Source organism: Cryptomeria japonica, chromosome 4 (genome assembly GCF_030272615.1).
Source record: "Cryptomeria japonica chromosome 4, Sugi_1.0, whole genome shotgun sequence".
Lineage (NCBI taxonomy): Eukaryota > Viridiplantae > Streptophyta > Pinopsida > Cupressales > Cupressaceae > Cryptomeria > Cryptomeria japonica.
In genome coordinates this window covers 558,542,615-558,569,595 of record NC_081408.1, presented here as the reverse complement: position 1 = coordinate 558,569,595, position 26,981 = coordinate 558,542,615, and positions in this window count along the sequence as shown.

Genomic DNA, 26,981 nt, shown 5'->3' with positions numbered 1-26,981 from the left:
ACCAACTCTCTGGTGATCGGGATCCGCAGTATCCTATACACATCCTCAGGTGTCATTGAGATCTCTCCAAACGGTAGATGGAAGGTGTTGTGCTCACTATGCCATCTCTCTACCAATGCAGTCAATAGGGCCATGTTCTTCCGATAGGAAGGCATGAACAAGATGTATGACAAACCACATGTAGCAATAACTGCTCTATCCCCATCAGTCAAAGCTCCCCGCATAGCGAAAGTCTTCGAGTATCGCTCTTGAAGCATCAACACACCGAGTGGTGCCTACATCACAACATCAACACCATATCAATTCTATCTATCAAATAAATCAAATCAACTTGAGTCAATCAAACCATCTTCTATCAGCTCAGTGTGAAATCTCAAACAATCTCATTCACCCCCTATCAGTGACGTCAGTCACGCTATCATTCAAGAGTTTCCATCATAAACTCTTAATTAGTTAGGTGGTTTCATCTTAGCCTATCCTACTGGTAATCAAATAGACCTCTCCTATTAGTGATGCAAATCACATTATCCAATATAAATCGGTTCATCTTAGCCTATCCTATCACATCAATTGACCCATATCAGTGACCAAATGACTCCTATCGAAATACAAGTGACCTATATTGAAATCAAAATTATCCTGTATCAAGTCACAGTTATCCCATATAAAAAACAAAGCTATCTCCTATCAACTCAAGCGACCCATATCGACATCAATGACTCATATCAAAATCAAATGAACCCATTTCGAATCAAAAGACCCATAACAAATCCATATCAAAATCAAATTGTCCCATAACAAAAAAATCAAGTTGAGCCATATCAGTGACGAATGTCACACTATCAGTCTACAGTTTTGATCTTAAACTCTTATCAACAAGGGAAAGTTTATCTCAACCTATTCTATCAGTGACCTAGTCATTGCACTTATCACACATTTGGAGTGTCGATCATGCACTGTCAAGCAGACCTCTCCTATCAGTGACGCAAGTCACGTTATCAATCTAGAGTTTCGATCATACTCTATATATCCAAACACAAACAGACACTTTATCCAGTCCTATCAATATTAAAAATCAACATTCTCGACAAATGGGACTACATCATGACAAATCGATCATTGGACCTAGTATCAGAAATCATCGCACTCATTATTATTAATTTTGCACATGTCAAAAAACTTGAAAAATACTCAAAAACTAACTCTATCACGTATGCACTATAACGGGTTTTGAATTCTCTAAATTGTATGCGCCATAACAATAATCAAATGCGCTAAAACATAAATCAAATGTGCCACAACAGACATCAAATTCGCTAAATGACAGATCAAATGCGCTAATCTAACTATCATATGCGCTAAACTAACTATCCTTAGTGTCGCGATAAAATTCAAATGGGCTACACAAAAATTCATATGCGCTTCGCAACAAATCATATGCGCTGAAATAAATCCTACAAATTAGGGCATAAAAAAGTGCGAAAAATGACTTATTTTTTTGAAAAATCTACCTTAAAATGCTCTAAAATCACATAAAGAGGTTCAAAAATCCACTTACTGGTGGGCCATACTCTGCTGGCCTGTCGAATGATGAACTCGCTCGAATCTGTGCTTATGATAGAGGGGCTACATTTTGCTCTTCTTCTCTCCAAGCTCCAATCTTCAAATGCCAAGTGCACAAATGAGCTAGAATGGGACCCTTGGAGACTTATATAGCATGTGATGATGTAAGCGAAGTGTGTTGCCTAGATGGATGTGTGGGGCATGTTCGCGCTATGCTCACACCATTTTTTTACCAAATTTAATTAATTTTTATCGATAGATCAATATCGAAAATTTTTAAAATTCGAAAAATCATCAAAAATCAACAAAACCATCCCGAGCGTCAAATTTTCTCAATTCATCTCTCGAGGGGGAATCATCATCGTATCGCCATCATATCAGTATCAGTATTCATATCTGGGGCATCATATCGAAAATTTTGGCAGCGAAAAAAAAATCAAAAATTTTGGCGACATATCGACTGATTTTTCTTTGAATCAACATGTGGTCACACGTCACTTCAAAGAGGGGCAAAATGTAGACACCTAAAACTTGCACATCTAATTAAATGAATTATATATATATATATTTTTTTCTTATTCACCTATTGGTTAAACTAAGGTTTAATTAATATCCCCTTTTCTTCTATCTAACCATTAATTAAATACAACATTTAATTAAATTTAGTGTTGAATTTTTGAATCATTTATGCAAGTTTATTTGTGTTGTTGATGTAATTGATTATGCTATTGAGTATAGTTAGAAAAGAGTACTTCATTTTATTCAGTTAAAATTGTTGTTTTATTTCAAATATGTTATTTTGTTGCGTTTTTTGGAAAGGGACATTATAGACTAGTGCCTACTTTGTTGGACAATAAAGTCATGAACACTAATGGGAAAAGAGATATCGTTAGTCAAAATATCAATATAACTAGATTTCATTTACATAGCAATCAAATATTGCATCATATAATGTACATACTTAATAATCCATCTTAGGAAGATGCAATAACCCACTTAAAAGAAATGAATTATCATTACAATAGTACTATGATGCATTAGAAGTTATCACTCTTTATTTAACCTCTCTAATAATTGTACTAGAAAATGTGGTGAGATAAATGTACAACTATGACTAAACATTCATTTAAACCATTGTAAATTGCCATGGTGACATACCAATTCATGGAGATGTCCATTTATAAACCCTTCCTACTATTTACAAGATTTATTCCTTCATTTATATCTTAGAATGGTAGCATTTGGTGTCCTAGAATCAACTACAAACCTCTCTAAAGTAGAAAATTAGCTTACTGACCAGTCATTTGAATGAATAAGTAAAAGATATTTTTATATCTATTGTTTGGGTACATAATTTTCATGTGGATACCTCAAGAGATATGGAGGAGCATCCTTAAAATAAGTAAATAATCTTTTCCGACACCTCTAGTTTTTTCGTGTTCAAGCCAAGGGAGAGCTTACAAAAGTTGCATGATTTATAGCTAAGAGTTAGTGTGATTGATGAGCTAAATAATGGCTCCATTTTATCAATTTTTGTCATAAAACTCTTGCTTTGGTCATATGTTTGGACAATGTTTAGGTCATAGAACTTCCCTGGTTGATGTCTTTTTAGTATTATTGAATCTGATTTATCTTAGACCTAAGGTTCTTATCTGATGATCTTTATACAGTCAAATTATGCAAATTATCTGAACTAATCTTAAAACATGGTTTAATGTATGTTATGTTAGCATCAATGGATACACATGCTTTTGTGCACATTAATGCCATGATGTAGGGTCATCCAAGATGAGATGAGAGGATGACTAAGCTTGTGGTTAAAGAGACACATCATCATGTCAATGGATGCAGACCCAGTCAAAGTGGAGCAGCATTGAAGGAGCTCATAACCAATTGACAGCTTCTTCAACAGAGTGATTAGTGGAGCATTCATGATTGTTCTTGATGAAACGTAAATCTAGGAAAGAAGGTTGCGCTATATTTTCTCAATAGTAGGACAATTGTTTATTCTACATTTATGTGTTGACTTCTTCTTTTGATGTAATAAATCCTTCTCACCTATTCCTTTGGGATGTGGGTTGATCACTTGGAAGTTTTTTATAAGTTTCTATTATAAATAAAGGTCCCTATCTCCTCATGGAGGTAGACAAAGTGACCATAGAGTTAGTAGTATTCAGGTTTTTAGACTTATGTATGTTGAAATAGATAAGATAATGGTATTCTAAGCTTATCAATTGTTATCTAAGTTTTGGATATACTCACTCAAGGGGGGTCACTTGGTGAGTAATTCATGTGTATTTGTTATTTAATCTCCATTTTGTTATAGTTGTTGTTTTGGTATTCGATTGTTCCTGCAGCCACTAGAAACAGTTCCTATGTTTGTTCCTGCAGGCATAGTAGTCCCTATCCGCTGACCAAAATATTGTCATTAATAGCAATTGCTTAAGTTGCTTTAAATTGTGAGTTTTGATAAAGTGTTAAGTCATTATGTTTCTGCATATTTCTATCAAAAAACTTCGTTTTCCTGTAGTAGGATAGAATGGCTTCAACTTGAGCTTAGTGCACATACAGTGCTGACCCATTTCAAGTTCATGTACGTAGTCGATAAAGTAAATGAACCTTTGCCACAGGAGAGGTAGTTGCTCAGTAAGGATTTTCAATCCCTGAGCTAAGGTTTCAGAACCCAGTTACTATTCCAATTGCGAGGACCAACAGTGATAACCATAAATAGCTTGAAAATTTAACCTATGAACTAGTGATAACATGGGGAATGAGGAAGAATAACACATGAAAACTTTGACTATGAGAGAGCCATTAGGAAACATCTTGGATTTATTATCTATGATGGGCATAACAAGGCCAAAATGCATAATGGGATAGGATTCAAGAGCAATTAGACACAATTATATTGAGCATAAACTATACAAACCCTAGATAATGATACAATTTGGTGTGAAATCAACACTCTTCCCTTTTGCATCATGTGTGAAATTTAGTGATAATTATAGAATATAAAGAACACTATTAAATTATATTTCATTATTGTCAATAGACTCCTTAACCCAATCTCGCATATATATGTGTTGTTAGCCATCAGGGTATGTGCTGATGAATAAGTCTCAAACAAAGAGAACAAAATTTACAATGAAACCATATAATTTGAAGCTCCAAAATCAAGTATCTATCTTTATGACTCACAATCTAAAATTACAATAAGTGCCTCCCCCTTTTGTCTCTCTAACTTGGAAGAAAAATAATATGAACACTCTAATACAGTTGAACAAAAATCGATTTGATTCTTCTTAAGAAGATCCTTCAACTCATCAATTTATTTTGAATAATATTGATGTTCACCATGTTAGACAATTCAAATAACCGGAAGACAACTGAGAGGGGGGGGGGGGGTGTATTAGTTGTCTCAGATTACCAGAACATTAAGCAATTAAAACTTTAATACCAGAACCCAAAACATTAATACTAGAATGCTTAAACCAAATACTAGAATAATAGATAAATCAATTAAGCATAAACAATAATCAGAGAATAAATACCATCCACATGACACCAAGATTTATACGTGGAAAACTCGGTAAAGGGAAAAACCATGGTGGGAAGTCTACCCACAGTCAGATAATACTTCTGCAGTAAGTATGTGAATTACAATTGAGGGGCCTGCACTTGCAAGAAGGCCAACAACCTAGAGAGCACTGCTCATCACAAAAGGAGTCTCACTGACTACATAGAAATCCAGACTACAATCCGAAAGAATGAATGAACTGCAAAGATAGCATCTCCTATGCTTGAGTACAGTTCCGGTTAAGCTCAATACCAGAGGACTAAATCCTCTTATATAAACCCAAACTTGATCTCCAATGATCGACCAAATCCTCTACCTGAATGATATTAAATTATTCACACATTACATATCCATATCCCATACCATGATATATTCTATAATGGGATCTTACATCATATATATACAAACCCTCGACCATAAACAATCAGGTTGGCCACCAAACAATAAACCAATTACATATTTACAAAACATGTCGGCCTTAGACCAAATAAATAATATCCAACCTGTAAGACATCCTGAAAACACATCGAGAGGTCCAATCCACACGTTACATTAAGTTGGTCCATAACCTAGATCACCCGAGACCCAATATAGGTCCACACACGCTAAAGCAATGATCTCCATCCGCCAAGTCTCGAACATGATCACTATCAGCATCCTGAAACTCCACTAGAAGATGCACCAACACCACTTATGCATATCATCAAAGATCTTCATCAAAGCTTTGTCGGTGAAACCCTCGTCGGAACCACAAACCAAGCTTCCAAGCAAGCAAGATAGCATCCGATCACCAGACCAAAACCAACTGACTGGATATGAACATGACTAAGCCAATTCCATAATCAAATCATACCGAAGCATACCGGATCATGTCGGATCCAATCTAACCAGAAACCATAGAACCTACTGAGACCATAAGGGTGTCGATAAAGCATCCAAAACAGCTAGTGTTGACATCGATGACAAAACATCAATGCAACACATAATCAATTCCTCCAAATGGCCAACACAACATGCCTTGATTTCTTACATTACACACGCATGGGCTTCTCCTTAGGTGATTCTCATTTACACGAGGATTTTTTATTCTTCTATGGAAGTGGATATTGATTTTATGCTCTTCTTAGGCTTGTTCTTTTTATTTTATTTTCCACTAAAAGTTTTCTCAACCTTTACAATAGAAGCTTTTCATTTTGAAGAATTTAAGTTGCCCAATCAAATAAGATTATATTTCCCTGTAGCATGTGAAATAGAAAAATCCTTAAAGGCACCTTTAAATCACTCCCCAAAGCACTCTTTGTAGCATGGAAGGTAGACAAAAATACTAAATATTCAAGTGTTGGGTTCTAGAGAACACTGAATATTAATTGTGTATCTAATTATCAATTTTATAATCCTTCTATTATGCTCTTAGTGAATTGAGTTTGGTGATGAAGTCTTATATGTTGTCAAAATTACATGGAATGAGACTTCTTAGTTTATTGTTTAACAAATATCCTTCAATTTCATTGGTTTACCTGAACAATTTTGACAATGTAATCCATAAAGTCATCTGTGTAGCCAAGTGCTCAATGTGAAATAACTTAGGAGATACATATAATCACCAATAGCCAATGGATTCTTCACAACTATTAAACCACTTATTATTTTTAACTTCATCATTAGTTGGTTCACCATCAAGCCTGTGAACTGTCCTATACAACCTCTTAACTCTTAACAATTTGTTCATTTCATATTTCCATTTGAAATAGTTGTAAGGTCTTAGAAGTAGGACCAAAGATTGCTCCATTATTAAACAATAAGGGATGCAACCACAAACATAAGAAGATCCTCCCTAACTTCACTTGATCAATGAAATCCTCAATAATATATGAGTTGAACACTTTACACTTAGTGTGGTTATAGGTTCCGCTTGTCAAATCAACGAAGTGGTCTTGATTTGAGTACGTCATAGATGTCAAATTTGATCATTGAAATGAAAATATATTTTGTTAATAAATTAAGACCAATCTAATTACACCATTATAAAGTGTATGAAAAGTTATGTAATTTCAAAGAAAATATGTAGCAAAAAAGTTATTGTATGAACCCAAATGGATCTCTTGAAGTTCCTAAAATGAGAACTATTTAGCAACACAAAACATATAATTTATAAAAAAAATTAGACACCAAATAAAAAATTGTCTAATCCTAAAAATCTTATTAAATTCTACCCCAAATAAAAAAATCTCACAAAAAAGGAGCTTGAATGACTAAGACCCTTTGAAGTTCAAGTGCATAATGAAATATAAATTTTGAGGGGCCAGATTGGAGAGAAATATGGATGACATCAACAAATGTAGGATGATGCTTTATGATGTCAATAGGTGCCAATTGATGATATATTCTCCTATTGATATAATATTCTTTCTAATCTTGATAATGTTAGTGGATTTCTTCATTTTTTCTTTGTGCTCCTAATTGTCTTCTTTCTCATGGAAAACTACTTAAGGGTATATGAGTAGTGGCATCAAGCTATTTTTTGTCTAGAACTAAGCTTTTTTGTGATCATCTACTAGTTATGAGTGTTAGAAACCATTTCCCAACCATAATGATAATTTTTAATGGTGGTTTTGATTATTGTCTCTATACCATTCAAGATTTGGCTATGGAGGTAGTCACCCAAGATCTAGGAGCTTTAATGAAAACACAAGAGAGACCAAACATTGAAAAATAATCATATTATATTAAAGGATGCAAATGTACAATATGAGTACATGAATTCAATTACAAGGAGAATCCCTTGGTTACATAGGCAAGGTAAGACATGGGACAATATAAGACTAACACGTGTCTTAATGTTATGATAAAGTGAAACTAACCTAAGAATACCCTAAATAAATTTAAATAAACTAGTGTGAATAGGACCTAAAGACGTGTAAAAGTAAGAAGGGATAAAATGGTTAGATAAAACAAGAAATAAGCATAAGCACATAAAATACCAAAAACAAGTATACCTTCTCAAGCTTGACACCTTCCTCGGATTGAGTCTTGGATGAAGTGAAGATGCCCCTTTGATGCTCCACTTGATTTGCTCTTGGATTGTATGTGGTTGGCTCTCCAAAATATGCACAAGATGGTTGATAGGAGGATGAAATGGATGGATAAATGGCTAAGTGGTGGATGAGTATGGATTTGGCTATAGTTGGGGTGTTTTGGATGATTATCTAAACTCAAAATGGGCAGCATAAACTTACTTTATTTGGATATGGAAAATGAAGGAGTGGAGTCTCCAATTTATAGAAGAAGGAGAGAGGAAATGGAGGGCTAAGATTGATTGAAGATGGAGGGTCAAGATTGCACGTGAGCCCACACATGGATCAAGAGGAGTTGACAAGACAAGTGTGGAGTCCAAGAGATATGCCATAAAAGCATTTCTTGTCTCCACACTTCTCAAGGTTCATTGGGAAGGTTTCCCAATGCACTAGGGAAGATAAAAGGGATAAAAATATTCCTTGGATGATGAGGAGAAGGAATTAAAAATTCCCTAAAATGAGAATCATGGGGTCTGGAGGAATAGAAAGGAATTAAAAATTCCCTAAAATGAGGATCATGGGGATTGGAGGAATAGAAAGGAATTAACAATTCCTTGGGTGAAGGGATACCTAGAGGAATGTGAGATTTTGGAAATCTCACATTCACCTAGGAAAAGAGCATTTAAGGAAGGTGGGTGAGTGAAGGAACAAGGAGTTGACTTTGTGGCTAATCATGAGGATTAGCCACTAGCAACTCAGTAGAGGAGAGATTAGAAGAATGATTAGGTGATATTAGGACAAGTGGGATTTGTAGGAGGATTTGACCAGCAGAGATAATGAGTGGGGGCAATTAAAAATTAAGAAATAATGGTAAGTGGGATTAAGAGGACTTCTAGAAGAATTGATTAGGTTAATGATAAATTAGGAAAAGGTGATTTGTAGGAATCACCTGGGTTAATTAATGAATTAAAGGGGAGATAAAAGAAGAATTAATTTTGGGTACCTTAGAAGAATGGGGGAGAATTGATTTATTAAATAAATCAATCATTGGACTATAGTGACAATATTAATTAAATTTAATTCAATTAATACTAAGGAGAACAAGGATTAACATGATTAAATTAATTAATTAATTAAAATAATTAATTTAAGTGTCTACAGGACCTAATAGGTAAAATTATTAAGTAATATATCATGTTCATTCCAACAAGGAAGAGATCTCACACATGTGAGAGAATGTGGAGTGTGTGATAATGCCAAGTGGAAGATATTACATATGTCTAGGAATGTGGGGATTTGTGTGAAAATGACAAGTGGAAGATCTCACATGTGTAAGAATGGTGTAGATGTTTTTGAGATAATATATTGTGAGTATCAAGGATAAGAAAATGATTTAATTAATAAAAAAAGGGAAAAGATTAAAATAATAAATTAGCTTAATTAATAAAATAAACAAGGTTCATTTAATTAACTAATAAGAAAAAAATCAATAATAAATTAAATTTATAACAAAAAAGAATTAAGAAAAAATGTTGTAGTTTGATGTGAACACCGAAAATAAGCAATATGTCCAAGTGAAGGGAGTGGGAGTAGACAAAAAAGGAAATCAAATTTCAATTCTTTAGGCAACTAGAATGGGTGGATGAAAAAACTTTTCAAATGATGATGGACAAGAATGGAATAACTTTGATTGGGTATATAGAAGGAGAAGAAGAAGACAAAGCCCTGGTTGGAAATCTCCAATAAAAGATGGATATCCAAAGGCACATCGATGGCCTCCAAAGAAAATGTGATCTTGATGCAACAAAAACTAAAGGGAAGTTGCCAATATATGTTCCTCAATTCAACTGAATTAATCAAATATATTAATAGGTTAAAGGAATGTGCTTTCATTATGAAATGGGTAGGCTAGTGGCCTATTAAGACAAAAATCCACAAGTGGTGTCATAAAAAATGGGGCAATGAAATCAAAATCAAGGCTATGCGAGGAGGTTATTTTATGATAGACTTTTCTTTAGGAAAAAAAGAAATAAATACTAAGCTAATGCATCATGATATGGATGGGGTAGGTTTCTACACAATAGAGTGCTCTCCCAATTTTAATCCTTTAATTCACAAGATCACATGGATGCCCGAACCTAGTTTCACCTATATAGCCTCCCCACAAAATATCAAAATGAAGAAACCTTAAGAATGATTGGGAAAAATTAGAGAATTTTGTCAAGGTTGATAATTAGTTGAGAATCAAGATTTTAGGATGTATGCAAGAATTCTCGTATCCATTGACTGGGATTCTCTACCAACAAATGTATTGGGATTAAGATAAAAAATTGGGATATAAAGGTAGAAATGGAATTGGAAACATTCCTAGTTAATGGGTGGGGGGTGATCCTTTAATCTGGTAGATCTTGGACTTAGCAACATTATAAAGTTACCTAAAATGAAAAGGAAGAGGTCATATATTGTAGGTTAAATCCATCATATCCCCTAGTCTCCTACACCTTAGAAAATTAGAGTGTGGGCTCTCAAGAGTTGGACAAGGAAGGAAGGTTAAGTATAAGTTCCCCCATTCCAGAGGAAATGAGAATCCTAATTATTGAAAAAAAAAAAGATTATATAATCCCTTCACATGACGAAATAGGCAACAAAATGAAGTAAATAGAAAATCCCCACATGATCTCAAGTGGTACATCCTTGGATATAAAAGGACATATGTCCCAAGGGGAAGACATAGGCCAAATTAAGACAAGGGCAATCTTGATCAATAGGGACAATGAGAGGATTCACAATATGCATATAAACAAATTCACTAATATTTTGGAGGTAGCATGTGAATTGTTTGAAATCACTAATTAAGATAGATTCACTAACAACACTACCAAATACATATGTGAGATGTTTTCTAGCCTCTAGATTAGGGGTTAGAATTGCAAAGAAATCAACATTTCCTAGAGGGTGGATAGATAAAACATTAAGAGGGCTCAAATCTCCCCCAAATTATTGAACACAAAGAAGAGGAAGAAGGAGAAGAAACTTACTTGGAAAAAATAGGGATACATCAAATAGTTGCATTCAAGGATTCCCCCAATTGTGGAGAGGAAAAGAGGAAAGGAATAAAAATAAATATACAAAAACTAACTCAAGATGGAGATGCAGAAGGTCATATTAAAATAAGTATGATGTTGAGATATAGGAAGGGGTTTTACCTTCCTAGATAATGATGGAGATCTCTTCATGAAATGTTAGGGGCTTGATTGCCCCTAACAAAAACTATGTGGTCAAATGATAAATGGAGCTCTCAATTGTTGACATATTTATGTTGTCAACAAAAAAATTGACCAACAAAGAAGAAAATTTAATAAAATCCAAAATGAAATCTTCAGATGTTGCAATAGTTCAAGAAGATGCAACCTCAAGAGAACTAGCTACGTTCTGGCACCTTTGATTGGTCTCCTTGGTTGGATTGCAAGGTAAAGAATCTTATCTTGAATCTCCAATATGCTCTTTAAATAAGCAATTATGGTCCAACTACATGCTTAAGAAAGAAGCACAATTGGCATAAATTGGATCAATTTTTCAATTCTCACCCTAATGACACATATATTCTTAGTGGTGACTTCAATTCTATTCTCTATGATCAAGATAAATTTTGTGGGTTGTAGAACAAAATTAGTCATACGTTCCAGACCTTGAGGATTTTGTGGAGAGAAACTATTTGATTGAAATTCCCACGAGGAATGGTACTTTCACATTGACAAATAGGAGGTTAGGATTTAGCAACATTGTAAAGAAATTAGATATATTCCTTTTGTGGGGGGGATTTAGGAGCACACCTCATCTCCTGTGAATGCTCTCTTATACATCAATTTGATTCAAACCATCACCTAATTTGGTTAAGCATACCAATCGACAAGAATCCAAAGATACACCTCTTCAAATTCAAGAATATGTGGACAAGAGATCTTGAATCTCCTTGAATAATGGTTAATAAAATACACATAACTAGGAACTAAATTTTTTTACATATTAACAAAGCTGAAACATGTAAAAGATAAACTGAAGCAATGGAACGTGAAAAAAATAAAATATATATTTGACAAAAAAAGAAAACGATAGAAGAAAAGATTTAGGAATGCAATGAAGAGGTCTTCATAGCAGGCATGGACCAAGATAGATTTCTAGTAGAAAAATAGCTCGTGAAGGAATAGTTAGAAGTATTGGGCATAGAGGAAGTGTATTGGAAACAAAAATTGAGAGAGGTTTGGCTGAAAGATGGAGACAATTATTCAAAATATTTTCACAATGCTAACAAAATACACAAAATTCATAATAAGATTAGAAAGATGAGGATTTCAAATGAAACAATAACAAAAGATCCTGTAAAGCGGAAAATCGAACCCTAGGTGTTCCCCCCACTCCAAGGAGAGAGAAAGGAGGTCACTAGGATTGACGGTTTTCACTTAGGAGAGACTTTACATTCAAAAGAGGGGTTGAAACCCACAAGATCCAATCTCACACAATGCAAGACTAGATTCTAAATGAGTTTCAAGGGTTGAGACAACAAGGATACCCTCTTTTGTAAAGAATGTAGATAGAAGGGTTGAACTAGGAATGCATGTAAAGTAAGAAAGATTCGCTTGTAGACGGAGAAATAGGGACACGGGATGAAGCTACGGACCTAAAATTAGCAGTAAAATGTTGAGACGATGCTATCCTGCAAATTTGAGTGAAAGTTGACGGGACGATGGCGCCCGGAGTGCACACGGTCCTCCGAAAAATCCGCGAAACGAAGGGGGATCTGTTCGTCTTTGCACAAGGATTCCAGATCTTCAATTATAGTCCCGTACCTGCAACCTACACACAGAAAAGAGAGGATGATTGGGGGGTTAGGGATTTGGGGTTTGCCTTTAGGTCAAACCCCGGTTTTGGAATTAACCAAGAAATGAGAATGTTGTAAATGTAAGTGTTTGTAATGTAATCAAGTACTGATACCTTGTTGTAAGAATGTTTGTATTCTTACATGCGAAGGTGTAATGATGTTGTATGTTGTATGTTGTAAGTGATCTCCTCTTCAATGGTTGAATCCTTATCTTGAATGCAACACCTAGCCTTGAATGGAGACTTAGAATGCTCAATTGCTTGAAGGAATGCTTGAATGCTTGAATGTTTGAATGTTTGAATATCGCTTCCGCCTCTTGCACACCTATATATTTCCTCTTTTCCTACCCCCACTTTCTGGGAGGGGAAATGTAATTTATATACTTGTCAATTAGGGTTAGGAGACTGATTTTTCCAACCTTAGGCCGACCTAGGAACATTATTTTCCAAATTGCAAACTTAAAGACCCGATGCCCAACAAGAGACCGGGCCCAAAATAGGGCCAGGGACTAGGGCCCTGGGTGCCATGGTCCCACCTCCCGGGACAACAGGGTGCAAGGAGGATCAGGCCAAGGTGTAGAAAGATGCAGTTTTTGATGTCGCAAGCAGGTTTCGGGGTCTCCATTCAGGTTCAACGTTGCACCGCCATTGTGAAGACCCAAATGCAGTCGAAATTGCAAGTGTCGCAATTTTAGGACGCTACATTTAGCCCCCACTTTAGCGGGAGTATAAGCGTACGCCCATACTTCCGATAAAGTACAAGGAAACAACATTGAAAAACTTTCACCACGTCAAGGAGGCAATATACACCAAGCCCCTAGTGGACTAAGGATCTTACGACTTCGATTGACAAAGTAAAAGGGAAGATTACGAGGGAGAACCATGACTGTCAGTAGTAAGGTTCCCTCACTATGAGTCATGCAAGAAAAATACCAAAAAATTTCAAGGCAAAGCTAAATTCGCCAAGAAATTTTCAAGTATCTTGAAGAGATATGAATGGAGTGTATGTCCCCTGCGTTAAAGCGATCGCACACACCTCATCGGGGGTGATTGCTTTAAGGTAGTGATACATATAAGAAATGAGAAAGGAAAGGAGCACGTTATCACAAGGATTTAGCCCCCAAGTGTGAGATAAGCCCAAGGATAATAGACACAAAACACAAAGCACGAGGTGACTTCACTTTCCTTGGGGTCAATATGTTGTATGATAATTCATGTATATCATATGTATGTATGCATAATTGTTCTTCATTCCCCAATCAAGGAAGGTCACCTAGAAGAAGGGAACACGTGTCTTTTGAGTCAACATGAGAGAGACCAAAAGAGATCTCAATGCTTTGCATTGTCCTCAAGTAGACAACACTAAGGACAACAAATAGAAGAATGAGAATAACACATAGAAGAAGTAACAAAAGAGATCAAGAGAGGAGGAGAGAGTCTGCTATGCTAATGAAACTAGTCCAGCACGTCATCCACCCCCCGATCTTGTTGATCAATATTTCGGGAAGGTAGGAAATACGCTAGAGGAGGAACATCCAACACAGCAGATGGAGCTATCACAAGATCCAAACAAGGGCTATGTTCATGTTCCACACCACATTGTTCTTGTCTAGGAGCTAGGATAAGTGCTTTAGAAAATTCGTTAGATAAATGGTTATCAACATCAACATATTCATATTCACTATCAGAAGAAAGAGGACTAACATTTTCATCATGAATAACATTTTCATCTATATCATCATCAAGATTTATAAAAATAGGATCTTTAACTCGCACAGGATCAAGACCATCATGCATCTTAAGTTTAGGAGATTTTGGCTCAATTTTCGGCTGAGGAGAAAATGGAATAATACTAGTTGAAGGTGTTTTTGGGGATTGCAAAGTTTGAGAAGTAGCTGCACGAGCTCTAAGATGACGCTTTCGTCGGCGTTCATGCGCAGAACGATTCTGTCTAGTCTTAGTAGGAAGTTGAGAAGATTGAGGAGGAGGAATGTTCTCATCCTTATCACTTGGGTGTTTAGGTTGTGATCTCTTAGGTTGGATAATAAGAGAAGAGGAAGGTCTCTTCTCTCTATAAGAGGAAGGAGGAGGAACTGCTCCATATAAAGGAGGAATATCTGGTTTAGGAAGGAGACCAAGTCCATCATGATGAGGAGGTATAGGTCTACTTTTAGAAAGTTTATTAGATATAGTCATAGTCACATCCATAGGGATGGGTTGGGAATCTTCTTGAGGAAAGACATTAGTTTTATCTTTCAAAGGAAGGACTTCCTTCTCAAGAATGATAGGAATATCAAGTTTGGGTGTTCTAGGTTCACTTAGAGATAGGATCATATCTTTTTTCCACTTTTGATAAGATTTGAAAAGATGATCACTTCGCGGTGGAAGAGATTGAAATTGTTTAGGCCAAAAATAATCAATAGGAACGCTAGAAGTTCTTTCAGCTGGTTTAAAGAGACTATGATTGACAGTAACAACTTCACCATTATGGGGAAATTTCAAACACTTGTGAATAGGAGAAGCAATAGCTTTCGTGGAAGATAGCCAAGGATAGCCTAGCTTCACACAAAATTGTTCGGATGATGGAATAATAGCAAAGTCCACATCAAGGGGTTTGTTATGGACCTCAATAGGTAATGTAATAGAACCAATTGCAAGAGAAGAAAATGCATCAAATAATTTCACAACCACATTTGTTTTGTCATAGATTACTTGATTCAATTGCAAAGTAAAAAGAAATTCTTCAGTAATGACATTAACCATACAAGAAGGATCAATAAGCACTCCACGACAAGGTGTATTCTTGACTTTTGCAACTATATATAAAGGACCATCAGGTGCCCTGATAGTTTCACTGGAATCAAATGTGATGGAAGGTTCTTTGGGTATTTTCTGCTGCTCTACAAAGTTAATCACATTCAGAGTCATAAACACAAGACTATGAGAAAGAGGAATCATTAGTCTCAATCACATTAGAGGTATGAGAAGGTAATGGATCAGTAAAAATCTTAAGATTTTGGTTAGGAGGAGCTACAGATGTGTTGCCTTTATCATTCACACCTGAAATAGAGATAGTATTATTATCAATCAAATCTTGAATTTTACCCTTTAAAGCAAAACATTTTTCGGTATCATGCCCAGGTTGATGATGAAATTGACAAAAAGATTTGTTATCAAAATAGGGTGAATTAATCTTTGCAGGATCTATTTGCCTTATAGGAGGAAGAGTAAGCACATTTTGTTCCAATAACTTATTCATAATACTATGCAATGATTCATTCAAAGGAGTAAACTTTCTTTCTTTCTTGAAAAACTTAGAAATAGGAGGCACACCTGATGCTACATTCACATTCTTGTTGATGATGTTTTCATTGAACTTAAGGACCTCTCTGTTCGGTTTAAACTTCCCAAATGGTTGTTGACTACTATCACCCTTATCACTCGGAGCCATAGGATTTGCTTGTTCCATTTGACTCACAGTCAGTTGATAATTGTGAAGAGTTGCGCACAACTGTTGGAAAGAAGTAAACTTTGAAAACAAAAGTTTTTCTCTAATATCTTTTTGTAAATTAGAGATAAAGATTCTTTTAATATCATTGTCAGGTACTGGAAAAGAAATTTGAGCATACAAATGCTTATATCTACCAATGAAATCAGTCACTTTTTCTTTAACACCTTGTTTACAATGCATTAAATCAATCAAATTAACTTTAGGACCTATACTGTTTTGAAATTGTTGAATAAAAGCATTTGCAAGTTGTTCGAAAGAAGTAATAGAATAAGAAGGTAATGAGCAATACCATTGTAGAGCCTTATCTCTTAATGTTCTAGTAAACAGTTTTGCAAGCAACCTTTGGTCATGAGCAAAATCGGTACATATTGTTTGAAAGGTCTTAACATGTGTTAGAGGATCACCCTTACCATTATAAAGCTCCAATTGCAGGATTTCAACATGCTTGGGGGGGATAGCTAACATCAAATGTGGGCACACTAGACTTAGATTGATTCATAGAGGCAATTTGTTGCTGTAAAGAAGAGACAGTTTGTGCAAGATTGTTAATGGTCGCTTTAGTGAAAGAGTTCATATTAGACGTGTTAGATTGTGATGGAGGTATTATGTTATGAAAAGAAGGTATTGATTGAGAGTAAGGTGGTGGGACACTATGATATTTAGTCATAGGAGATGATTGGAAAAAAGGAAAACTACAAGGAGGAATGGAATGGTTAAACGAATTGCCCCCTTGTGTCATGTTCATTTGTGGAGATGTAATAGGGACACTCATTGAAGGAATGAATGAGGAAGTCGGATTGAATGAGGGAAGAGGGTTGATTGAAGAAGAAGGATTTCCCCCATGACTGGTGATCATAGGTGGAACGTTTTGTATTGAAGTAGTCATTATGTTTGATGTAAAAGTAGGTATACTAGCAATAGAAGTTGTTAAAGGGGTAGAATGATTGACTTGAGTAGGAGGTTGTGTATAACCTAAAGTTTCAGCACAACTCTTCATAGGCATCACATTCAAATCCACAATGTGTGCAATACCACGCAAAATATCAATTCCATTCTTATCACTTTGAACCATACGTTTTAGACCCTTAATTAATGAAAGAGCTTCACTATCAGGGTATTCTTGAGACATCCATTGCTGAAAATCATCAAATTGGTTATCCAATTTCAAAAGTTGTTCCACAAAAACCTCATGGAGAGCTTCTTCATCATTAAGAGGATTAGAGGAATTACCCATGTCCTCGTTAAAAAGGCCATTCGAAATAGGTTCCATCTCCTCGGTAATTAAACCTTGGAAGGACTTAATTCTAAGGCTTCGTCTAACAGGAATAGTGTAAGTAGGGCTTATTGTTGTAAAACTCATGCACTAAAGAGAGAGAGAAGATTTTGAATTTAGAAGTAGCAAATTTCAATAAAATCAGCCAATCTCCTAGATTTAAGCTGTTAAATGCAATCATGACAATCTCTCGAAGTTTCAGAAAAAAATGTCGGGGACCGTGGCAAACGGAGTGCACAGGGTCCTTGCAACTTTTTTTGAAATATTCAGAGATGAAAGTTATGGTGATTTTAAAGCTAATCTGAAAAAATTGAGTGATTTTATGATCTGTAGATAGGCCAAATTAAAGTTGCAATCTCAAAATTGAACCCTACCAAGATTGTTGAAAAATGCAAAATTTGAATTTTGAAAAAGAGAGGGAAACTGAAATTTTGAATTTTATGATTTTAGAGGGAATACTGAAAGCAATGCAAGCTTTGAAATTTAAAAGTTGACTCAATTTCATGCAAAAATTCAAATTTGTAAGCGGAAATCAAAGTTGTTGCAATTAAACACTTAATTTCAACAGTCACAAATTGCAAAAATTTGAATAAAGCACTAAAATTTTGAATGAATGCCAACACACTTTTCAGATTTAGGACTGTAAGAAACACAATTTTAACACAAAATTTCAACTTCAACAATTTTTGAATAATTATAAGTCTTAATCCAAGCAATCACTAGACCAACTTTGACTTTAATTTTGAAAGTGTTAGAATTAATGAAATCAGCCAAGATTCTGGATTTTAGCAAAAAAATACAGTAAGATCTAGCTCCCGAAATTTCAGAAAAAATGTCGGGGACGATGGCGCTCGGGGTGCACACGGTCCTCGCAACTTTTTTCAAAATTTTCAGGGATGAGAGATATTGTGATTTTGTTGCGGAATCCAAAGTTACAGCCGATTTGGAGGTGTTTTGATCAGTGAAATCATTGGTTAAAGGTTGAATCAAGAGGGTTCTAAAACTTAGGGTTTTGACACTTAACCACTTAATTTTCAGAATTAGAGCACAAATATGAATTGACAATTTGCAATAGAAGGGTAGATCTGAAACAAGCATTAATAATTAAACATTTCACAAGCTCAATTACTAAAAAGAAAATTTAGGGTTTTTATGCAATTAACCTCTAAAATTTGCAAAAGATCAAACATGGAAATGTAATTAAGGAAGCCAATTTTTCAGATTTAACCATGAATAATCAGAATTAGGATGTTCACGTTGGGTTCACCAAAATGTAAAGCGGAAAATCAAACCCTAGGTGTTCCCCCCACTCCAAGGAGAGAGAAAGGAGGTCACTAGGATTGACGGTTTTCACTTAGGAGAGACTTTACATTCAAAAGAGGGGTTGAAACCCACAAAATCCAATCTCACACAATGCAAGACTAGATTCTAAATGAGTTTTAAGGGTTGAGACATCAAGGATACCCTCTTTTGTAAAGAATGTAGATAGAAGGGTTGAACTAGGAATGCATGTAAAGTAAGAAAGATTCGCTTGTAGACGGAGATAGGGACACGGGATGAAGCTACGGACCTGAAATTAGCAGTAAAATGTCGAGACGATGCTGTCCTGACGATGGCGCCCGGAGTGCACACGATCCTCCGAAAAATCCGCGAAACGAAGGGGGATCTGTTCATCTCTGCACAAGGATTCCAGATCTTCAATTACAGCCGCGTACCTGCAACCTACACACAGAAAAGAGAGGACGATTGGGGGGTTAGGGATTAGGGGTTTGCCTTTAGGTCAAACCCCAGTTTTGGAATTAACCAAGAAATGAGAATGCTGTAAATGTAAGTGTTTGTAATGTAATCAAGTACTGATACCTTGTTGTAAGAATGTTTGTATTCTTACACACGAAGGTGTAATGATGTTGTATGCTGTATGTTGTAAGTGATCTCCTCTTCAATGGTTGAATCCTTGTCTTGAATGCAACACCTAGCCTTGAATGGAGACTTAGAATGCTCAATTGCTTGAAGGAATGCTTGAATGCTTGAATGTTTGAATGTTTGAATATCGCTTCCACCTCTTGCACACCTATATCTTTCCTCTTTTCCTACCCCCCCTTTCTAGGAGGGGAAATGTAATTTATATACTTGTCAATTAGGGTTAGGAGACTGATTTTTTCGACCTTAGGCTGACCTAGGAACATTATTTTCCAAATTGCAAACTTAAAGACCCGATGCCCAACAAGAGACCGGGCCCAAAATAGGGCCAAGGACCAGGGCGCTGGGTGCCATGGTCCCACCTCCCGGGACAGCAGGGTGCAAGGAGGATCAAGCCAAGGTGTAGAAAGATGCAGTTTTTGATGTCGCAAGCAGGTTTCGGGGTCTCCATTCAGGTTCAACGTTGCGCCGCCATCGTGAAGACCCAAATGCAGTCGAAATTGCAAGTGTCGCAATTTTAGGATGCTACAGATCCAATAACAAGAAATTTCATTCATGATCTTCTAAGTAATTTGGAGGGTTCAAATTTTAATATCCAAAATCTTTTCTATAAGGCATTCAAAAATTAGTCTCAGATGATCACAATAATATTTTGATGGATGCCTTCTCATTTTAGGAGGTTGAATAGGATGTGATGCATCTATACCTAAATAAATCCCTTGGCCTAGATGGCTTCCCTACGAGCTTCTTCCATAAATGTTAGCATATCATAAGAAAGGATGAGGTCAAAGAAATTGAAGACTCCTAAAAGAAAGGTAAGCTACTAAAGGACTTGAATAATACTTTTATACCATTGAGAAAAAAAGAATAGGTTCTCTTGTTTGATGAACATCACCCCATTGTTAGCAATTTGGAGGAATTGATTATGTGTTGCATTGATGTTTTGTCATTGATGTCAACACTAGTTGTTTTGTTGTCTACCGACTTCTGATAGAGTGGTTGGTTTATGATATTGATCTAGAGACCATCTTCGTTATTCTCCGATTTGGTTTGGTTTGTGGTATTGACTTGGATTGGTTATTCATGTGTTCCTGATGCGTATCACATTCAGTTGGTTCGGGATTTGATGATTTGGATGCTATCATTTGTTCTAGTGAGCCTTTTGGTCATCGGTAAGGGTTTTACCGACAACACTTTGATGAAGATCTTTTGATGAATCTAATAAGTGGTGTTGGTGCGGCTTCTATAAGGTTATCAGAATGCTGATGGTTATCGTGTTCGTGTTCCAGTTGATCAGTGGTGTTTTCATTTAGGACTGGACCTATTCTATCTTATTTTGCTAGGTAATGGACCGGTTTGTGTAATGTGTTGGTTGATGCTCCCGATGCGTCACCGATTGGATTTATTGTTTGGATTATGTTGTTTCGGTTTTAGGCCGACTTGGTTTATCATTGGTTTGCGGGATTATGTAACGGATCTATTGTATTATCTTTTAGGTGGCCGACCTAATTGTTTAGGTCCTGAGTTGGTATAAATATGATGTAAGATCTCTTTATAGATCATGGTCTTATGGGATATAGGATTATCTGTGTGCCAATAATGTTGTAATCATATGCAGAGGTTTTTGTTGATCATAGGTGATCGAATTGGGTTTGTGAAAGAGGTTTAAGACCTCCGATATTGAGCTTAACCATAACTGTACTCAAGCATAGGAGATGTTATTCTTGCAGTTCATTCTTATTTCCGGATTTTATTCTGGATTTCTTTTTACTCAGCGAGGCTCCTTTTGTAATGAGCAGTGTGCTCTAGGCAATGTGCCTTCTTGCATGTGCAGGACCCTCTTATTGTAATCACATACTTGCTTCAGAAGTATTATCTGACTGTGGGTAGGCTTCCCACCATGGTTTTTCCCTTTACCGGGTTTTCCATGTACAAATCTTGGTGTCATGTGTTATGGATGGTTGGTTAATTATTCTGTAATTTATGTTTATGCTTAACTGTTACATCTGCTATTCTAGTATTTGGTTTATGCATTCTGGTAGAAGGTTCTATGAGCTTAAAGTTTTATAATCAGTTGACAACTGATTCACACCCCCCCCTTTCAATTGTCCACCGCTTATCCTAACAATTGGTATCAGAGCTTGGTCCTCTTTTGCAGAAGCTTAACTGCTTGAGGAAGATCCTATGGCAACTAATAATTCAACTGCATCTGTTTTCCAGAGAGAAACCCCTAAGCTTGATTTGACAAATTATAGAGTATGGAATATTCAGATGGAGACTCATTTGAGATGCATTGGGAAAGAAATTTGGGAGATCATGGAGAAAGGCTATACTCTATTGGCATTTGGCATTATAACAGACAATGGGAGATTGTTGGCATTTCAATAAGGATGTTGAGAAGGTTGTTGATGATTATGGATATAAGTGATTAAGGATGTTTACTGTCTTGATATTATTATTTTGTCATTGATGTCAAGAAATTGATTTTCTAATTCAGTATGATGTTGCCATATCTTGAGAAGTATGATTTGAAGAGTATGAAGATGTCGGTAAAAGACACAGAAAGAATATGATGAATAAGGGGATGAATAAGGTATTCAATGGGCAACTATTACCGAGTCAAACAATGATGAGATCATGATGTTTAGATTGTTTTAACATCATACATATGTTGTAAATTGTAAGGATAATACTATACTATGTTACCGAGCAAAGAACCTAGTCGGTAAACCCTAAGGTTATCGCTATCGGTTAATGAAGGCAGAATGTCTACCGAGTGAAGTTTAGTATTTACCGAGTTGTTACCAAGTTGTAACCGAGCTGTAACAAAATACATTAAATGGTTACATGTGTTATTTAATCAAGGAAGCTGATGAGCTAGAATTGATTAAATGATTGGTATATCGTGCATGAAGTTTGGTAATGAATCTATGGCAAAGGAAAATTGACATGAAGATCTACAGCTCAGATTGAACCGCAATACCCTAGCACAAGTTCCAAGAAATGTATGCAAGTTCCAAGGCAAGGTAAAACATTTTCAGATCGAAGGATACATTGAACCTGGTCAAAGTTTGAAGATCTGATGGCTATGATTGATCATGGGAAATGTGATCAAGGAGATTAAGCGGTTGGCGAATTGTTTATAAATAGGGAACTATTGATAAACAATGTATGTGGGCAAATGTATGCATAGGGATGCTACATAATGATTACCGAGCACAGAAGCTTGAAGACTTGTTTGAATAACAGAGTATAGAAGCCTAGCAGATGGACAAGATTAGTTCTATGTCTAGATTGTATTGAGCAAATAAGAATCTGCTTTAGCATTTTAGATGTGAAGTTGCAGATAGATTTTTATTACTGTTATTTTGTGAAGTGACAGAAAATCTCTTAACCGAGTGGACTTAACAATCTTATTTGTAAAATCCTCTAGCAAGGTGACATTCTGATTGAGTGTTTGAAATCCTTTAACAAGGTCACTTCTAACAAGGTGAAGATCCTAACAAATCTGAGGGAAATCCCTTAACTGGGTCACATCTAGCAATGTGTTTGTAATCTTTAACAGGATTTGCTTTTAACCAAGCATACTCTAGAAGAGTATATTTCTTAGTGGGTCCAAAATCCTACAGTGGTTTTTCCCTATTTGGGTTTCCACGTTAAATCTAGTGTTATGAAGTTTATGATGTTTATATGCTTTTGAGTTTGCATGTTTAGCAGTTTTGGTTATATTACTGAAGTATATGTTACCGAGGTTGAATTTGATGTTTTTATGGAAGATTAAGTTTGTATGATTCACCCCCTCCCCCCTCTCTCATCTTGTTGGCTATTGGATCTGTACTTACATTAAGTATCAGAACTATCAATTGGTATCAGAACTTTGGAATCCGGAAGAAAAGTTTAAAGGTACTTGAGGCAAATATCCAAAGATGTATAAGAGGGATGCACCGAAGCTGAACAAGTCAAGTTTCTCTACATGACAGAAAAGGATGAAGCTGCACCTATCAAGAGTTGTAAAATATGTTGTATATTATCTGGAGAATAATTTCATCACACCAAGCACCTATCCATTGACAATGGAAGAGATAAAGGTAAAGCAAGAACATATCCAAGCAATGATTGAAATAATATCTGCATTGACCAACTCAAAGTTTAATGATCTAGAAGGTTGCAATGATGCAAAGGCTATGTGGGATAAGCTCATACCAATATATGGAGGAAATGAACATGTTCAAAGAGTAAAAGTAGATAGTATAAGAGGACAACTTGAATCTATGAGGATGAATGAAGGTGGGAACATAACTCAGTACAGTACAAGACTAAAGGAGATTGTCAATCAAATAAAAGGAGCAGGTGGAACTATTGAAGAAAAGGGTATAATAAGTAAGTTGTTAAGAACCCTTCTACCAGCTTATGTAATCCGAGTCTTTGCAATCAATGAATTGAGGTTTTTACCTAATATGCTAGTTTCTTTAGATGCTACTATTGGTAAGCTACATGCATTTGAGTTAAGTAACTTTGATAACAGTGGATCTTCGGTAAATAAAGTTGAATCTGCATTTAGTTCTTTTCATCTTGATGAATCTAATGATTACAATGAAAGAAAGTATAAGTACTCTAAAGGAGATCACAGTGGAGCAAGTGAAAGATATCGTAAGAACGTGGAAGAAGTACACAAACTGTATGAGGAAATCAAAAAGCAGGAAGAGTTTGAAGCACTATTAGCCAGAAGGTTACCGAGAGGCAAAGGTAAGTATAAAGGAAAACTACCTTTGAAATGTTTCAATTGTGATAAGATAGGACATATGGCTTCTAACTATCCCAACAAAGAATCTATTGAAAAGAGAGATTACCGAGATGACAGACAGAAAGACAATCATGACAGAGGACACCAAGACTTCAGAAGAAGAGATAGAAAGACATGCTTAATAGCTAATGAGGAATCCAATGATGATAAATCATATGAAACTAATACAGAGGAAGTAGTTTATGTGGCTATCAAAGATGAATCAGATGAAGAAAGGTATGAAGAAAAAGCCCTAATATCTCACGTAAATACTAATGATTCTTGGATCATAGATAGTGGATGCTCACATCATATGACAGGTGATAAACACAAGTTTGTTACGTTAGAAGATTATGATGGAGGCTATGTAAGATTTGGTAATGATGCACCATGTCCGGTGAAAGGTAAAGGATCTATAACACTTCTTGACAATGCAAGATGCAATGATGTTTATTGGGTTGAAGGTTTGAAATACAATTTGTTGAGTGTAGCATAGCTAAACAATACAGGTTACCGAATAGAATTTCAGAAGGGAATTGTCAAAGTTCATGACAAGAATGGAAAGTTAGCTACTATCAGGACACAAACAAAAGGTAACACATTTCACCTTGACTCAACTCGGAACAAGTGTCTGTATGCAAAGATAGATGATACCTAGTTATGGCATAAAAGGTTTTGTCATGTAAATTTTGCTAATATGATCAAAATAAGTAAGAAGCACTGAGTAAGAGGTCTACCGAGTCTTGAAAAGCCTGGGAATGCTATGTGTTGAGGATGCCAGATGGGTAAGATGACAAGATCAAGCTTTACAAGTAAGTCTTACACTTGTAAGGGAATTTTAGATCTTGTGCACACTAATCTTTGTGGTCCTATGAAAGTTCAAAGTTATTATGGTGATAAATATTTCATATTATTTGTGGATGACTATTCAAGGATGATGTCAGTTATGTTTTTAAAAGAAAAATCAGAAGCTTTTCAAATGTTTAAATGGTACAAGGCAAGAGTTGAAAATGAAACAAGAAGACAACTGAAATGTCTTAGATTAGATAGAGGAGGAGAGTTCACATCTGATGAGTTTAACTTATTCTGCAATGATCATGGTATTAAAAGACAAGTCTCTGCACTGAGAACTCCACAGCAAAATGGAACAGCTAAGAGAAGAAATAGATCTATTGTGGATTGTGCCAGAACCTTGATGATTGAAAAGAAAGTGCCACAAACATTTTGGACAGAAGCAATAAGCACAGTAGTTTACACCCTAAACCGAGTACAATTGAAGAAAGGTACTTTGAAGACACCATATGAAATCTGGTATGACAAGAAACCTAATGTAAGTTATTTTAAAATCTTTGGAAGTAGATTCTATATACACAAAGATGATAGAAATGGCAAGTTTGATCAGAAAAGTGAAGAAGGAACATTTCTAGGTTATTCTTCTAGAAGCAAAGCATTTAAATGTCTGGTCAAATCATCTAACAAAATAGTAGAAAGTGCAAATGTGAAAATTGATGAATTTGCAGAAAGAAATGATGAAGGAAATTACAAAGAACCAGAAGATTATGATGAATTTGTCTATGTTCAACCGACAAGTTTTACCGAGAAAACTGTTGAAGAAAATATCCAGTTACCGAGTGATGAAGAAGATCATACAGAGCCTATCGAGCTTGTATTAGCCAAGTATGTCAGAAGGCATTATGCATCAAGTTAGATTATAGGAGATAAGGATGATCCAGTGATGACAAGGAACAAACTGAGACAAAACACATGTTTGATATTTGAATTTGAACCAAGAATAATGAAAGAGGCATTTAATAGTGAAGATTGGATAAATGCTATGACAGAAGAGATTGATCAAATCAAGAAGAATGACACGTGGACACTAATCACAAGACCAAAGGACAAAAATGTAATCGGTACAAAGTGGATTTTCAGAAACAAGCTAAATGAAAAAGGTGAGGTCATTCGAAATAAAGCAAGACTAGTTTGCAAAGGTCATGCTCAAGAAGAAGGAATTGATTATGGCGAAACTTTTGCACTTGTGGCTAGACTTGAAGGAGTAAGAACATTGTTGGCATATGTTGCTTTCAAAAACTTCAAGGTATATCAAATGGATGTCAAATCTGCATTTCTGAATGGAATATTAGAAGAAGAAGTTTTTATTGAACAACCTGAAGGATTTGTTGAAGACAATAATAAAGATCAGGTATGTAAATTGAACAAACCATTATATGGTCTGAAACAAGCACCTAGAGCATGGAATGAAAGATTGCACTCTTATTTGATTAAGATTGGTTTTAAAAGGACAAGTGAGAACAACAATATGTACATGAAGAATGATGAAAATGGAATACTGATCTCAACCATATTTGTTGATGATATTATATTTTATGGAAATGACTCTCTATGTAAGAACTTTGGAAATGAAATGAGCAAAGAATTTGAGAAGCCATTAATTAGTGAGA